Consider the following 18,855-nt stretch of genomic DNA (forward strand, 5'->3'; position numbering starts at 1 on the left):
CTACCACAATCATAAACATCGGATACAAATAAGCGGTCCACAGCTATCTCATTACAAATAAACATCAGAGATACAAACATCGGATATATCTAACCACCCCTAGGGCGTCGGACCCTCTTAGCCCTCTGCTAGGCACGGACATGGCCCTCGGAGTAGGTGTGACGATCCGGAGACCTCACCAGTCGCTCAGGACGCAAAAAGGGATGCGGTGTCTGCTGCTGAGAGGTCCCAAGTGGTGCTCCTCCTAGCTGTGAATACCCCAAGACATCGGGGTCACCGTGCGCTCCAGGTGAGTCTGGAGTCAAGCTGTCGAGTTCGTCTAAGGTGAAGCCCTCGTTATCTGGAATGAACGTACTCGAAACAAACCCTGCGTAACATATAAATGTAAACCAACATATGTTGCATGGTAAATTAGAGAGTGTATTGAGAGTGTGTTTTGTACCAGGTCGAAAGGAGGAAGAAGAAGGTCTGGCGCCCGCATCGGGGTAGAATCCTACACATAAAATGCAGATGTTAGCGTACGCTCGTGTCTTTCGTCATGACATATAGAAACCGAAATACGAAACATAAACTAACCTGTGTTGGACGGTATCTGTGGCCCCGGTACCATCTCTGGATACGGTCCGCCAACTGGTGGTGTCCCTCTAAATATTCCAGTATGGCCGAATGCAGTAGCTGGATCGTATCCTGTTTGTGATATTAGTAAATATGTAGCAACACTTGATCTAATTTTAAAGAGATATCTACGTTACCTGCAGTTGTGTAGTACTGCGACGTCGGCCCGTGCACAGTCGCCGGACATGGGAACGACGATGAGGCCTGGGACGACCCGTGGCTGTCTTCGTACTGCACACGGCTTCCCAAGTTGTGCACTACCTGACGCAACTGGTCACGCTGCCTCGACCATGCGTCTGTCTGCTCAAACTGGGTCATTGGGGATCCGGCACGTACCCTCGTCAGGTAAGTCGAGCAGTCCGTCTCCATCATGTTGCAAAGGCGAAACTGCATCCATTCAGTAAATGAACAGTTAGAAACACATGAATTATCTTATGAATATATATATATATATATGCAAATATGATCAAGAGACTCACCGCGCCAGCTAGTGCCTCCACGTGGTACCGGGCATAGCCATCCTGAGGCCTCGCCTGGTGTGGCTGCGGGTGAGTGTCAACATAAACCAGACGAGCCCGAGTCTGGGGTAAGTACCAGGTGAGGTAAGCCCTAAAGGAGCTATCTGTGTGTGGTCCTGTTGGATGGACCAAGTGCTCGTCTGCATGTTCCCATTGGTCCACCCACAGTTGTATCTTGGTGAGCCAATCATCAGAGCACGGCAAGCCACTCCTTGGCAACCTACAAAAGTGGACCACGAAGAATCGTTAGATTCGACATGAATGTATGAGCCCAGTTCATTCATAATTACCTGTGATCCTGGCGACTGACACGCTCCAACGCGGTGGGCACCGGAAACTCCTGGCGCTGCCCAAACTGTCTCCTGACTCTCCAGGGGCAATATGCCTCAACCGCGATGTCGTAAACCAGGATGGCTGTAGTAAGCCACAGGCTCGCATTCGCGGAGCAGTGCGAAGACAGGCCTGCTGGTGCACGGGTAGCCACAGCCTCTGGGCTGTAAGGCTCCCAGACAACGTCCTCGGGCGTCAGCATGTCGAGCTCCGAAACAAACTCAGGATATGCGCGTCTAACCTGCGCATGCGCCCAGGACCTCTGCAGTCCGAATAAGTAAAATTAAAAGTGCGCTAATGCATCATGTAACAATGAATAACAAAATTAGATTTGTTGCGAACGTACCTGACGCCAGATCTAGAGAGTTCCCATAGTGGGCCTGTCGTCCTCCTCGTCGCCGTACATGGCCTCGTGGTAAGGCTCGTGGCTGACGATGGGCCGACCAACGGCTAGCCTCTCGTACGACCAAAGTTGTAGCAGTAGTGGGCACCCCGCCAGGATAGCGTTCCCATGTGTCTTCATGCAGCCGTCGCAGAGTCCACGGTAAGTGGCTGCAAGTACCGCCTCACCCCAGCTATAGGCCGGTACGTCCTCATCCCCATCTGCAATCTCCCGTGCATACAGAAGGAGAATCCTATCGACCGAGTTGCCATGAGTGTTGTTGAACATGATGTAACCAAACAACCAAACTATGTACGTCTCCAGCGATCTGGTCACACTGTACTCGTCGACATCCGCAGTCAATAGGGCAGGCTGCATAAACAATTAAGATTAATGATTTCAGCTGACAATGCAACATGTGAATTGTAACAATTAAACTTAAATATGCAATGAATACATACGGTAAACTGTAAGAACCATGTCTTCGAAGGACCTACAGCTCGCGGGTGCGGGTTGATCGGACCTGCTTCATCCACGCGGTCAACCAGGGCAAAACGGGCCTCCAGGTCATCCTTCCACGAGGCCGCCACCACACGCGGACCTACAGCCTCCCCGACGATAGGGAGGTCGAGGAGGTAGGCCACGTCCTGCAGCGTAGGAGTCATCTCTCCACACGGGAGGTGGAATGTGTGTGTCTCCGGCCTCCATCTGTCAACGAGCGCCGTCAGGAGGGATCGGTCGAGCTGAATAGGCTCACCCTCGATAAGACGGCCCAGAGTCAATAGACCGGACTCACGTAACCTGCAATAAACAAAATTGTCGAAACAAAGAAATACCGACGAATACATAAGTGATAAACAATAATATTTCATTACATACCTGTCAACCCAATCGTGGTGTATAGAGATCACCTCCCCAGGTGGACGAGGACGTAGCACCTCTAGGGCTCGGTGCTCAACTGCTGCAAAGAAAGACCTGTGGCTCGAGTCGATAACTGGGTCCAGCAAGGAGTCCATTTCCATACCTGCATTCAAAAATATATGAGAACACATAGGTACATATATGTTTCATACAAACTGGACGCACGATATTTATACATTACAGATAGGTTTGATACAAACTCCACGCACGATATTTATACATTACAAATATGTTCCATACAAACTGGATGCACGATTACTACATATTACAGATATGTTCGATACAAACTCCACGCACGATTAGTATATAGGAACAAACTGCACACTGGTGGATCATGACACCGAGTGCCTTCCACGAGCAATTCTCGCCGATGGTCATCTGAACGTAGGAGGTGCTCCATCTCTGGGATTTCCGAAAGGACCGACATCAGTAGCATCGTGAAGTGCATTCTGAGGACACTTCTTGTATTTGTGACCCAATGCTCCACATTGGCTGCAACACTTTTGTGCCTTGCTTGCTTCGGACTCATCCATACCATTCTGAATACGATGTGTCTGACGGTGGCCTTTGCCTTTCTTAGTGGCTGGATCAGGAATGAACATCTTATTCTCATTATCCTGAATGAAAGGTCCCACTATTCCAATCCCGTATACCTCATGTCCTCAGGTGGATACAGCTACTTCCTTGCTGAAGTAAGGTGAAACAAATACTCCTGGCTGCAACCCAGACTCTGCACATGCCGCAATGAGATGCGAGCATGGCAAATGCAATAACTTAGGCTTCATGCAGGAGCAGAAGGCTTTGCCATCTACTGTAATCAAACTCTCCTGTACCACCCTATCTCTACGGATACCACGGCCAGTTCTATCCTTGCATAGAACCTCAAATCTATGCTCCATTATACCTGTCGATATGACGCGGTGCAGTTTGTCCTTTTCAATCTTCTGTTGCATATATTGTGTCACTCTTGTGCAAAACTGAATTTGGGGGTTGCTGATGTTTATGCTTGCAGCCGTGTAATGCCCTCTGAAATACTTCATGCACCCATACATGATGAACTCAACAATTCCCACAAGAGGAAAGACACGACAAGAACGCATAACCATATTGAAATACCCTGCATGGTTCGTTGTCTGAATACATGTTGGCGCTCCTTAAGTATCCATTTTATCCCCTGTTTAACTTTGATAATGGCATGAATTTAATATCAAAATCACTAACCATCCTAACCTCGGCCCAATTATTGGTCGTTTTCGCGTTTGCACATATATTTTGGAGGTACTTCGTTTTTGCAGGTTTTGGACCAATTTTGGAGCATGAAATGACAAGGCCCACGATCACGCGATGACACGAAGAAAGTCGAAGGCCAAAGCCCGAACAAAGGATCGAAGGCCATGATGATTAGAGGCCCGTTCATGCACATCCACCCTCCAATGAAGCCCAAAGGATAAAGCCCACAAGATAAGATCAAGATACTTCGGGCCTAAGCAAAGCAAAGAGATATTTAAGGAAGGATTTTCCATCCTATTCTTTTCCTCGAAGAAATCTCAAAGATAACGACGTCTAATGGGGTGCAATCGTGAAAGGCATAAACTCTAGAAGATTCCAGGAGACTTGGGGAGAAAGAAGGACACGAGACGGCGAAGGAATGAGCTAGGCCGGCCGGCCTAGGCCCATTGGGCCGGCCCAGCCCTTTTTTAGGTCGGTTCGGCCTCCCCTTTTGCCTAGGGTTTCCTGAGGCTATTTAAAGACCTCTCCCCAAGGTTCACGCAGAGATCAGTTCGGGAGACGACGCCAAGGAGCAGAGAAGATAGAGGGACACCTCTCAGAGAGCCGAGGGTCGTGCTAGTTGTCTAGGGTTTGCCCTAGCCGACGTGGGAACCTTGCAAGGAAGACCACGTCGGAGTTCTGGAGCTAGGATCATCAAGATCAAGGTAGGGCCCCGGTTGTGATCTTGTGATGTACAATCATTCATGCTGAAGTTATTTGTGATTCCGAATGTTTAGCGACCGTGTTCTCTCTTTCAATTTCGTTCTTTTCTTTGGGTTTGCTTCATCCTAGATCTATTATCGAGATAGATCGCTTAGCATGATCTTGTAGTCATGGTGGCTAGAGGTTCATGGCGGAACTACCAAAGGGGGTTCGACTTGCTTCAGGGTACTTTTGTCGAAAGGGGTGGCGTCGTGACAGGGCGTTGCCACTAAGTAGGTGGGGGTATCGAGGGATCGGATTGGAGATTTTGGGTTTAAAGAGGCTTTTCATTGAGATTCGCATCTACCTTACTTCACTTCATATAGCTGGAACTACAACATATGCATGATCTAAGTGATCTAGATTGGTTATCTCTAACTTTCTCTCGCTACCTTCGGTGTTTGTCGTTTTTAGTAGATTAGATTCGTTTTACACCACATCAACACAAAGGAATTTCTATGTTAGTAGATTGTTTCTTGTCTCTTTGGTTCCGTGGATTGATAAATCTTGGGGGAATACTCTGAGGGAAAAGCTACACGAAACCATGCGCTTAAGGTATACAAATCGGGGGCGCTAAGGAGCGTCAACAATACCATACCGTGTTCTGTTGGTATCATAAAGGAATGACCATTTATCCTTGGGTGCACCTCGAATCCAGTGTGAAAATGGCTTCTCAATTGAATCCCTAGCCTCTGCAACCTGACTCGTTGCTTGTTCCTGATGCCCTTATCTTCACTAGCTCTGCAGTCAAATGATCAAGCATCTGCCATAATGCATTGAATTTTCTCTGTTGATTTTGGGTGCACAACCTCTTAAACATGTTCTTAAGATCCTTGTTCTTGAAGTGGTCATAGAAGTTTGCACCCATATGCCTAATGCACCACCTGTTTTGGACATCGGGCCACAATGAAGGCGTTGTCGCAGTTCCACGTTGCAATTTCAGTATTGATTGCAGCAGACCTGCATGCCTATCACTAATAAGGCACACATCTGGGCGTGCAGCAACAACATGAACCTTCACTCGTTCAAGGAACCAATACCAACTGTCTAAGTTCTCATTCTCAACAAATTCAAATGCGAGCGGAACTATTTGGTTGTTGCAATCTACCCTGATTGCGGTGAGTATCTGACCTTTATACCTTCCAGTCAGAAATGTGCCATCAATGCAGATCACCGGAAGACAACACTGAAATGCTCTAACACAAGCACCTAGGCAAAAGAAGGCTCATTGCAGAATGCTTTGCCCCTAGTCACGGATGGTACGAGGTATGTGTCATAAAAGCTTCTAGGATTTCTAGCAGCAACCTGGGATAACATACGAGGTAGGTCATCATATGATGCCTCGTATGTGCCGAACCGCATCTCGAACACCCTTTGTTTAGCGCGCCATGTCTTCAAATAACTAATGGTGTACTGATAAGTCTGCTCAATGTGTCGAACAATCATTTTTTGCTCATAATCTAGGTTGTCCATAATCAACCCATATATTTGCTTTCCAACAAAGTCGCATGATATATTGCGGTGCGAGGGAAGAACTTCTGACAGCAAACAAGTGTGCTATGTCACAATGGAATATTTCCAGTTCGACTTCCATTTTCCCTTGAATGCATGTACTCGCCATGGACATCCATCATTCACACACTTCACCTCATATTCTTTACTGCCAGACTTTACGACTCGAAATTCTCGTTTCAATGATATTGCCCATAGTCTCACAGCATCTTTTACGGCTTCAATGTTTGGATATGTTGCACCTTGCACTACCTCATTCCCTCTGTACTCCCACTCCTGACTTCGTACGCCTTCTGCGACATGATTGCCAAAACCATGCTCCTTCCACTCTTTTGGCAATGAGTACTGCTCGTCATCAGATGAGCCCTCATATTCTTCCATCTCTATTGTGGTTTGGTCTTCTGTCTCCATCTCGTCCACAATGCTATGTATCCTCTCTCCCTCATCAGCAAGGCCCTGTGGTCCGATGTTTTGGTTCTCTATCTCTTCTGACTCATCTTGCTCAACATAGTTGGTCTCTCTTCGAATACTCGGAGTTGGTTGATCTGCACCATGTTGTATTTCATTTTATGTCTTCTCCCGGATTTGAACAAGAATGGACAGATGCCACCCACGCTCTAGAGCTGGTTGTATGTACTTCTGCCAGTCATCAGTGCTGTGTATCATCATCAATTCACATAAATCACTTTTTACCTCCCAATTAACAAGAGATTGGACGGTCATCACATGTGTCTCCGGATCAACACGGAACCCACGCTGCAGCCACTTACATATGGAACCAAAACTCCTCTCCAGAGGTTTATCTATGGCGCTAGATGTGCACTTAAATGCAGAAAGGTCTGCTCCATTTGGCCCATACAAAACATTGTAGTCACCAAAAAATACTTGAAACTGCATATTGCTCGACATATCTGTATATCACAGAATACTTATCGAGTTATACTCTTTACTTCACTACCTTATTCAATAATCTGTAAAAACTAAGTTTGTATTTCAACTACAACATATAACTATTCATAACTACGTGATGACACTCAAATTCTATACTGCATATGCGAAATTCTATTCTAAATCATAATTAATTTATAAACATGTCTCTAATAGTACTGCAATTGTAATAATAAACGCGTAGTACTAATTTTCTAAACTAATTTACTACTACATAACTAAAGTATCATTAAACTCCTACTTAAATGGTTCTATTATAGCACTAATTAAATTAAATTACTCTACAATACCAATGGAAAAATACATAAGCTAAATTTACTAACCTGCAGATCAAAAGTGCGCAATCCGGCAGAGCTTCGTCGCTTCCCTTCTCCTCACCCTCTCTTTTTTCTGGATTTTTGGTGAAATTTTTTGGTTCAAATGAGGAGGGAATGAGGGTAGAATGCTTATATAGGATGGCAAGGGCCGGTCGCCCGAGGGGGGGGGGCGACAGGCCCCCTGTCGCGCCTGTGGGCGGGGCCGCCCGGTTGCCCGAGGGGGGTGGGGCCGACAGACCCCCCTTGCACCCGCGCACCCCCAGCCAGGGACGTCGTTGCAAATTTGAAGAAAAAAAATTACATTTAGGGGCTGTCGCCGCACATAGGGCGACCGGGGTATATTTTCGAAACGGACATATATTTTTGAAATTTTGATTTTTTTTAATATAAAAAAAGAAAAAAGCGCCATGAAATGCTCTTGTAGCCCGGCCTACAGACTTATTTGTTTGGGCCTCACCTTACCCTCGCTTTTCACCCCCCAGCGGCCCAGCCCCGGGGCATTTCCGCTACAAAAACTGACGGGCCTGTAGCGGTGACTGTGACCTGGCGCGTGCTTTGGAAATTGGAAGTGGAAGGAAGCACGACCACCATTTTCTTCACCCACCCAGATTCGCCGAGGAAGCATTGGGTGCCTGTCAAAATCTCGGAGGCCGTCATCTTCCTTCAGAAAAGGCACGAGCACGGTTTCTGAACTCTTGACCAGGAGCTGCGAAAGTGGGATCCTCCTGTAACCTGAATGAATTCTTAACCACGAGCAGCAGCTATTGCCATTTTGCCAAGTCACGCGCCATGGACGCCGCTAGGGTTTTCCTGTTCGCGGTGAGCGACACACGGCCGTGGCCACCATTTTTACTCCACCGAGAAACCATCGGTGGGTACACAACGGGATTTACCAGGCACAGTAATTTACCTCCAAGTGGCTGCTTTTCTGTAAACTTTACCGGACCCCGGGCTTCCGGTAAAAGATTCGTTGGAACAAATGACTTTTGGGTAGCTTTCCACCGATTAATTTGCACTAATTTTATCCAAAAAAATAATTTACACTAGGCAAATATGCATGTATGGTGCCATGAACAAAGGTTATAAATATCGGACATATATAGTTGTCTATATGTTAATTTGCAGGGATCTGCATGATTGAGTTGTGGACGGGAGGCTGATCCTATTCGTATTTGAGATAGACAAAACTCATATATCAATGACAGTGGCGAATCTAGATCATATATATGTAGCAGCCTATTCTCTTCTTCTTCCTTACCCCTCCGATCCTCTTCATTCTTTCTTCCAAAAATAGAGAGAGGCTTAGAGGGATATCCATTAATATTAGTGAGGCAATGGATTTGATCCTCTAGCCCCCCTTAGATGTGCTCTTGATCGATGATAAGATTTGTCCTCGATCGACGATAGAAGTTGGACAAAACTAAAAATTAAAGTGGAAACATTACGTACTTTAAAAATTGATAAAAATGATGATAGTAGAATTTGATCATAGTCGGTAATTGCCTGTCAGCACAGGATAAGAAAAGAAAGGCTGGTGTTTGTCCTGCACGGCTCTGGTAGAGTCAGCACGCAGTCGGCCGATGCCTCCCGTACGTGGACGCGAAGCTGCGACGCGGCTGCCTGGGTGGCGGGTCAAGCGCGAACTCGAGGGAGGAGCACCGCGCGCAGGAGCTGACGGGTGGGTCTGACTAGGTTAGTGAGATGGGTAGCTGGGAGCTCGTGTTGCACACTTGCGCTGCGCACACCTGGCAACTGGCATCATCGCGGCTCGGCTGTCCTTCGCCAATAAAAGCAACTGCGCCACCGTCTCCTCTCCTTTGATTCGTTTCTTTTTTCTTCTTCTTCCCACGCAACAGCCTCTAGAATTTGTTAATAGGATCCGAGGGTTAAACTTTAGATCATAATATATCAAAGAAAATTTTAGTATTCAAAAATATTAAATGAAATCTAATTACAAAATTAATTGTAAAATCGGGCTAAACTGCGAGACGAATCTAATACGATATATTAATTCATGATTATTGTAGCATTACTGTAGCAAATTATGCATTAATTAGTCTCGTTAGATTCTCTCATGAATAGTAAAATTCTTTTTTAATATGATACGGGCTAAGTTAAGCTCCTGACCGGCCAATATGAACTGAATACATGGCACTAAATATTTTATATCAGTTTTACCCGCTTAACCTGAGAAGATGTATCGCATTGTATTTAGGCTGATTCCGAGCAGCCTCCATGATGAGCATCTCCAATAGTTTGCCAAATCAGATTGGCATCTTTGAGTTTTGGCAAAAACAACAAAAAATACCTCTCCAACAGTTTGGCAAAAGACTTTATTTTTGACAATTTAGAAAAAACCTGTCTCGAGCGTGCAAATATACACGCGCGGCTCCGATTTGGCATCGACATTTCTCACGGAGAAGCCAGGTGGGAGGTTGAAAAAAGAAATAAGAAACAGAGAAGAGTTCCTGAGGCAAATATATAAGAGAGAAAGAAAGATTTGGCAAGTTAAAAATAGCAAATTTTTGGAGATGCATTCTTTTTTTAGCTTGGCAAATCTTTTAGGAGTTAGCAAATCACAAGATTTGGCAAGTTAAAAATAGCAAATTTTTGGAGATGCTCTAAACTGGACATAGCTTAATAGCAAGTTAAGTGGCGTCGGCAAGATTGTACTTGGCTTTCGCTTGATCCTTTCCTTCCCTTTATCTTGCTTCCAAAAAACCTTTTCAACTTTGCCTAACATAAATCAGGAGAATTAGTTGAAAGGAATGAACAGCTCAAGGGAGGAGGAAAAGAAAAGGAAAACATGCCAAAGATATTGGAATGTGCAAGGAAAGAGGAAGGAGGCAGGCACCATCAGCTGATCATAACATCGCTATGAAAGAGTGGGCCATGACTTCTTTTTTTAAAAAAAAAGAAAGAAAGATAGAAAGAAAGAGTAGGGCATGCTTGGTGTTTAGGGCGTCCACAATAGTTAGCTATTTAGCTAGCTAGATCTGATGTTGTAATAAAAAAGTAGGAGAGAGAGTAGTCACTAACGACGAGCAAATAGCTGATATATTTCACGTAGTCTAAGAACATGTGAGAGGGATATGTGGATCCAATAGTATAAAATATTTTTTCTCTTTTCTCTCTTATTTCCACATCAACAAACTAAATAGCAGCTAGTACTAGTTATTACCGTTTGCGGATGCTGTTGGAGTGCTTTGCTACTGGACTTGGGAGCACCGCCGCAAGACCGACCCAGTCGTCCTCCGAGTCTTTCCTGGCAAGGCCCACGCATTAGAGGGGTAGGTAGAGGGGTATAGTTTGAAGGACGACGCTGCATCTATATCTATACTATAAATTCTGAAAAAATTAAGAACAATTATTACTCACTCTAATCTATCTACCTCTCTCACAAAGTATTTTTTTAGATCCACATAAAAGATCTTATTGCTTGACTAAACCTCGTAACAACATGAAGGAAAATATTTCTGCTCAAATCTCTTCTTTTCTCACCACGCTGCGGCCTTACCCGCCCGCATGTACCCAAATCGCTAATTTCACCCGACGCGACCTCCGACCGCTAATTCCGCCGCCTCCCCAGTTCCCGGTCCCGCCCATCCCGCTCAAGCGTCGGGTCATCCCGCTCATCGCGCTCATCCGCCATCCCGCTCCGTCGCCGCACCGCGCCACGGCCGGCAGCGCTTGCTTGCTTCGGCGGACGGCGGACGGCGGACGGCGGCTGCTGGGCCGTGGCGTTCGTGCCTCGCGACGGAGTACTTGCTCTCGGGGATGGGCCGGCCGCGCCGGTCGCCGCCCGTTCCGCCGTTCCCGGTGCTGCCCGACGCCGCCACAACCTCACCTTCCTCCGACGCCGCCGCAACCTCACCTGCCTCCGACGCCGCCGCGACCTGCAACGCTGACTCCCCATCGCATCACGGGCTCCTTCCCACGCCGGCAGCGATGCAGATGGCGGCAGCTGTGGCGTGGGCGCCGGGCCTATCGCCGTCCACCTCCTCCTCCTCGCCTCCCCCCTTCAGGGTAAGGGTTCCTCCGTTCCCCTCCGTGGCCCTTGAGGGGTGCTTTCTTCCATGGCTCCACCCTGGTCGCCGCCTCCGCGCCCCTGGGTTGTCGGCGGCGGCGGCAAGGTGCGTCCTTTGGCTTTGGGTCCTGGTTCTTGCTTTGTTTCTTGCTACAATCTCTGTTCGTCTTCCTGCTTCTTGCTTTTGTTTGGGATTTTCTATTGGTAGGGAGCTATCTCAACCTTTGCAATACTGTGTGGATTTCTGGGGATTTCTTCAGAGGGATTAACTTGTCATGTGTCGTGGAACTTCGATGCTATAATCCTATAATCATACCGCGGCATCATCTGCTAAAAAGGATGAATTTTGCACCCACAAACTCTGCTGTCGTAAATCCCGTGTTCAGGTCTAAAGGGTAAGCACCCGCTATTCGTTGCCACATGGTGATTGTTTGCCTAAGTTCTCCAAATAAGGATAGCTATTTTCAAAGATGATTAATCTGTTGATGTAGTGACACGTGGTTGGCTGGTGCTTAAGTGTAGATGCAATCTGGATATTGTGTAATATGCTTTGTAATTATGCAGCGACAACATCATTAAAAACTATATAGTGCACCTTGCACCTATCCAGTATGTTCTGTAGGTCACATGGTACCTTCCGTCTTCGTTTTTTTTATAACACCGTCTTCGGTAGTTGGAGCTCACTTTCATATTGCCTGCAGTGTGTAATGATTATCGTGTAAGCAAATAGAAGGTTAACTGTTTTGGTGCAAGCTGGAGCATCTCCTATTGTGGATTTAGGTTTGGTATACTAGGGCATTCCAACTTTCAGACTATTTGCTTGGATTATCATTCTTAATTGACTAAAATGTAACTGTTAAAGCAACTGAAACTCTACCTGTTTCCTGCTTCCGCAGTGGTTCAAGCTGTTGCCAACCCAGACCTTGCGATTGAGCTCCCGCTTACTGCTGAAAATGTTGAGATGGTGTTGGGTGAAGTAAGGCATATCTTATGGCAGATGGAGGAAATGTTGCATTGCATGAGATTGATGGGAATGATGGGAATATCATGAGGTTAAAGCTGCAAGGAGCATGTGGCTCATGCCCGGCTTTAGTAACAACGATGAAGACGGGTATCGAGCAATGCTTGATGGAGAAAATACCAGAGATTGTAGCAGTTGAACCCATCGCTGATGAAGAGACTAGGCTTGAGTTGACCCAAGAGAACTTCGAAAAGGTAAATGCTCTTTTTTTGGCTGAATATTTCGATTGGTAAAGATTATTTGGTGCTTATGGAATATTGAAGTAACCCAGGCTTTATATTGTTGACTAATTGGAATGAATATTCCTAAAATAAGATCAAATTCTTCTGCCTCCACTTTAGTGTACTTTGTAAATCAAATTTAGATTTTTTTGATGGGATGTGCTTATTAATTTCTACAGACATGTGCGCAGGGTGCCCGGCACGACGTCAACGTTAGTCGCCGCCTCTCGATCTCGACCATCATCTTCTTCCATACATGTCTTGGCTCGTGATGATTGCTGAAATTATGCGTGTTGATTGTCCTTTTATGGTGCCCATCATGTCAAATTGTATTGATCATCCTTGCTATGCAGATCGGGCTAGACCTGCTGACCACGGCCACCGCCCCCACGGCGAGCGCCGGGGAGGAAGTGGCAGCGGCGGCGAAGAATCACAAAGTTGGTTCATTTTCAACCATCGGTCTCTGAAGATGACTTTCTTTTCCTCTTTGGCTGCTGTTTGATTATTGGATCTCTTGCATTCCTGCTGCTATATCGCGCGTAGATGGAAGCGCCAGGAGATCACCCCCTTATGCAGACCAATCCTTGTCTCACCTCTATGTTTCGATTATATTAAATATTCAATTCCTTTTATCTTCACCTTTTGTGTTGTTTTTCTAAGCCTGGCTTATCTGTTGATCCTGCACTGCTGGGATGGGTACAGGAGGGGAGCAAAAGGGAATGTCGGTGCCCGGATATCGACGAGAAGCAACTGCCCAGACGGCGAGCTACACCAATTGTCATCAAGGTAGCTTCATGCTCGGCGGGGAGCTGCCTTCTCTCCTCTTCCCACTCCTTTGCTAATTTTTGCTAAGTGTGATAAATTCTGTTCATCAGATGTCTGCATTGTTTTATTTGGTTTGCTATTGCCAGTAGAATGAACAATTAACAAGTAGTATTTGTTCATAACTTGAGTTCATGCTTTGCACCCCTTGAAATTGGCATTGGAACTGCAGTTAGAGTTTTATATCGTTCTTGTAATTGAAGGGTACAAACTGCAACAATAAAGTTGTGACATCCAGGTGCCTAAAAGTTTGTCTTTTCATGCAGCCAATTATAAGGCGTTAGTGTTCTCTTCTAAGCAGCCAATTTCTTATGTTTGTTTATTCTGCCAACCAATGAATAATACATGATTGTCTCTTTCCACATTTATTTTACTCGCAAGGTAGCTGAAGAACATCAAGGTGAGGACCTGAACGTCATGCTGTAGATGTTGCATATGCTCGAGCAGGACATTTGTTTTTTATGGACAATTTCCGTATGTTTTTTCCTAGACTCTGTTTATTTCAGTTCCTAGATTTTCCCTCTTCGTTTGGTTGGAATTTTTGTTTGTCTTGGGGGCTAGAGGAATGGATACTATTATCTTTTCTATTATCTATAATTCATGAACATCTCAGCCACTAACTTCACACCTTTTTGGAACTTTTATTCATGCTGTAGATTACTTGAAGGAGACTGTCCATGATACATTTAGATTTGTCAGGTGCTGTTTTGCAGTTTTACTTTTGCCTTTTGTAGTCATTCTATTCGTTCCCTTTGTAGCCCTTGCAAGTTTAGTCATAAACTAAGCTTTGCACAAATGCTTAAGAAGAACTACTGCTAACTCTGCATCTATATATATTCAGCGTCAGTCTAAAAGGGATCAAGTTCCTCTCTACTACTGATAAAATAGATGGAACACCACTGGTTTTACAGCTGACTGCAGAGATGATTGATCTAGAGGAACATGGTAGTTTACAGCACAAAGAAGGTGGTGGTTTAAATCATGTGACCACATCATGTGTCAACCAGGTAATACTTTGAAAATGGTGCACAGATGATTGATTCGCCGTATTCATTTGCTCCAACTGTGGTTTACATGAATTGATATGGTAGATAGCAGGATTAGAGGCTACCCGCCCTCACGTTGGAGGCTCTGGGAAGTATTTGGTTCTAATCTTGCTTGTTCTTCGTTGATACAAGATAGTCTCTTTTATAGAGACGACTGACTTGACCCCTAAGCAATATGACTTGACCCCTAAGCATTATCCTAACCGAATCAATCCATCTTATCTCTTTCCTAATAAACCAAACTAACCTAATCAAATAGGATTCGGCACTGTTCACGCACGCGCTACAGTACTCGTGGGCCTAAATCGGCCCATAACATGAATATAAATTCAAAGTTCTGGTGTGCTGGGTTTAATTTGTATGGAACACATAACTTTTTTTTTATGGTGCTGTACATATATTGCCTAACAAAATTTATGTCTCAGGGCTGCTCACTGGGAGAAGAAAAAGGAGGAGATCGGAGGAGATAGTCACAGGGATTTATGTCCCAGCGAGGGGCACAGGAGACCCGGCCGGTCCAGCAGCATCGGCGGCCACCACAGAGGCGGGGTGGCGCGGGCAAGGACCGCGGGGGCTCCTCGAGCCAACCTCTCCTCTCATCTAACCGCAGGTATTTCCTAATCTTTTGGAGTTCTTCCTAGATGTGTTTTCCCTTGTTGAGAGGAGCAATTTCTCCGTCTGCTACTTCTTTCTGTGTTTATCAGACCTTTGAAAGATGCATGCTTCACTATTCTTGCTATTCAGTAATTGTTCAAATTTTGATATAGACCTAATTGCTAAAAGCCTGAAACCAGTCAACCATCTGAATCTGTACCCGATCAGGCTATTAATTCCATATGCATGCGTGGGTTGCTCAATGCGTGATCCAATGAGGGCACCCGATTATGCCCCAACTTGCAGATTATGAGCTATGATTATCAATTTTGATGACAATGAGCTAGCTCAGCAACTTTTTGGATGATCTGGTGGAAACAGGCAAAGTGCAGAGCTGCTGTGCGCGCAAGGAATGCTGTGTTTATGATATAGATATGCCAGACTACTGATTCATTTTAGTTTCTTTTGAAGTTGAAAGAGCTGCACCCTAATTTTCTATCTCGATAGATGCTACATGTTACGATAGGAAAGGAGGCTGGAATATTGTATGTATTGGATAGCCCCAAATGGGGTATATATAGTACATGAGCACCCAAACCCTAGACAATAGGAAAAGACTAAACTACCCTTGACTCATTTACTCTTATACCCTTAACACCCCCTCTCAAATGCAACGTGAATGCAAAGTCGTTGCATTTGGAGAGTTGACACTAAGCACTAGACTCAAACATAAACATGAAATTGATACAAGATACATCCGAAGTCCAAAATCAAAGATGTCGTCGAAGCGTGCAACTCTTGAATATGTCGATGTAGAAAAGGATCTCCTCCACAAGCGGGTATCGCCTTCACAACCGTACTTCAGCGAATAGCCCGAGTATTCACAAACAAGTACATCAACTCCTCAAACACGAGCATTGCTTTGGAGTCTTGAACTTGACAATAACTTGAGATGTGTCAAACCAGCCAAACGGAGAGGAGAATGAGAGATCACTACTGCAAGACGGCAAGCAGGAGGATGTGTGATGACGACGACGAATAAATGGCCATTGATCATGATGTGGAGCAAAATGGCTCCGAAAGGGACCAAGAGGGCAAACATCGCATCAACAATGATGATGTGATTAGCTAAATCGACGGGACTTAGCTAACCAAAATAAAAACAAGATATGGGCTGATTTGATAAGGAAATGGTGGAAACGCACGGCATTGACGAACTGGAGATGTATAACTGGACTTGGATATGACAATATACTATGGATAGAAGCAGCAGCAAGGCAACAAGCAAAATGGGACTATGGATGGACTTATACGAAGCAGCAGCAAGCAAACAAATAGGTGATAGCAGCAGCAGATTGCCACAGGCGATTGACAAATTCCCCCAAGAGCAGCACATTGGTGCGCAGCCCAACATCAGGAAGCCATGTGCCTCTGCAGAAAGAAGAGACAGGCAAATAAAGCATCGTGGGTTGCTGCAGATAGTACCGAGCTGCTGCTAATGCAGGTGGACCAGTGACGGGCTGCTGCTGATGCAGGTGGACCAGTGACGGGCTGATGCAGAGGCCACAAGGTTGCGGGCGGCCGCGGACGGAGGGACGGCGCGGAAAGCGGATCCACCGGCGGGAAAGCGGATCCACCGACGGAGGCGCGCGACGAGAGGACGGGCTGCTGACGAGCTGCTGTTGCTGTGATGACGCTACGGGAAGGGGGAAAAATGGATTTGGGGCTTGAAGATGCCGCCCCCAGGAGCAAAATCGATGCTCCCAGGGGCAGCGCAGCGGCGACGAGGGTGGCGGCGCCGGATCTACACAAGCTGGAGCTCTGATTCCATGTTACGATAGGAAAGGAGGCTGAAATATTGTATGTATTGGATAGCCCCAAATGGAGTATATATAGTACATGAGCACCCAAACCCTAGACAATAGGAAAAGACTAAACTACCCTTGACTCATTTACTCTTATACCCTTAACACTACACACTTGTAATAATCTGACGACCATGTTCGTCTGCCAAACATTATCAAAGATAGTCTGCTACTTATATGCTGCCCATCATTTTTGTAACGTAAGTTATTTTTCAAGGGATTTTTGTTTGGCTTGACACCAGCGTTATCAGCTTATCATGCTGCTTCGCCCTCTTTACCGCTTAAGCATTGTGCAGGGAAAATTAATTTATTTGACACCCTCAGAATGGTCTATCAAGATATTTCCATCTTTCATGAATTCCTGCAATACTCATCTCTCCATGTACCATCTGATTCTGTCCGTGCAAGAATTTGCAGATTTCCTTTATCCATTGCCTCAGGAGGCCAATCGTATCATTCCACACCGAGGGAAGCATCACTCCTGTGATAAAGATGCAGATATACCGGGCATCTTGATATCCATTTCTAACAACCTAACTCAACATATGAATTTGTTCCATTACAATTTATTAGTTCTTAAGCTAGAGTAGAATAGTTTTTTGATCCGGAGCATAGTTTTGATTTGCAATTGTTGCTGGTTGAATAAAGTAAAATATTTACTATTTATTAGATTGTATTAGATTATACTGGATTGCTAAATGAATTAAATGTTTAGTAGCCTAGATGCAATCCAATTATTATTAGATATAATTATTCTATAAACACATACTATTTTTAAATATAATTATTTTTTAAACATGTGCTTGTGGCACGTGCATCACCACTAGTAAAAAAAAGGGCGCAAGTTTTTCACAGCGCATGCGCACGTAATAAACATATATTATTATATATACTATAAAAATTGAAATAATTAAATTTTTTCTCACTGAGATTAGGTCTACTGTACCCTATCCCACTTGTTAGATCTAGACATTTGACAAAAGAGAATGGTGATTCTTTTTTATAGAAGAAAAATAATTCCACCAAAATATTAATACTTTTTTGAACCAATAATTTCTATACCCACCTCATGTACCCGCATATTACTTTTCTTTAACACACACTTTACATTCCTTTACACATGCATATTCACCCATAATTTGCGTAATTATTTGTTTTAGAAGGATAATAACTGACATCATTGTTTTGTGGAAGAAAAAGAAAGATGTGAATTATTTTTGAAGAAAAATGAATGATATTGTTGCTTGATGGAAGAAAAAAATAAATACATGCTTATGGCACATACTCCCTTTGTCCCTTTTTAAGTGTCGCCGTTGGTGTGCGTGCCACAAGTTTAACTCGATTTGTAGAAAAAACGTGCAACATTTGTATCTCCAAATAAATTTGTTAAAAAACTAGATTAAAAGATCTATCTAATGATATTAATTATGTATCATAAATGTTAATATTTTTATATAAAATTAATCAAAGTTATTTCTCGGGAAGCGAAAGCGACAGTTATTTAGGGATGGAGGGAGTACATCTCCACTTGTAAAAAAGAATGGAAGAGATTCCCTGCGTATGGAGTTATCTTCGAGTTAAAGGTTTTATTTGGTTGATTTTTATTGCTTTCAGTGAGATTTGTCCAAAAAATTGTAAACTTTCAACATGGGTAATAAGTATAGAGATTGATTTCACCGAGTAAAGATAAGAACTCATACCAGGATTTACCCTTGTTGGCTAATGCATTGTTGGCGAAATCTTAC

At 44.6% G+C, this 18,855-nt stretch overlaps 1 pseudogene; it reads left to right on the plus strand.

The window, feature by feature from the left end:
* Nucleotides 1–10,981: 10,981 nt before the first annotated feature.
* LOC120690061 lies at nucleotides 10,982–17,348 on the plus strand (annotated as a pseudogene).
* Nucleotides 17,349–18,855: the final 1,507 nt, after the last annotated feature.

The sequence above is a fragment of the Panicum virgatum genome, chromosome 9N (assembly GCF_016808335.1).
Source record: "Panicum virgatum strain AP13 chromosome 9N, P.virgatum_v5, whole genome shotgun sequence".
In the NCBI taxonomy this organism is placed as follows: Eukaryota; Viridiplantae; Streptophyta; class Magnoliopsida; order Poales; family Poaceae; genus Panicum; species Panicum virgatum.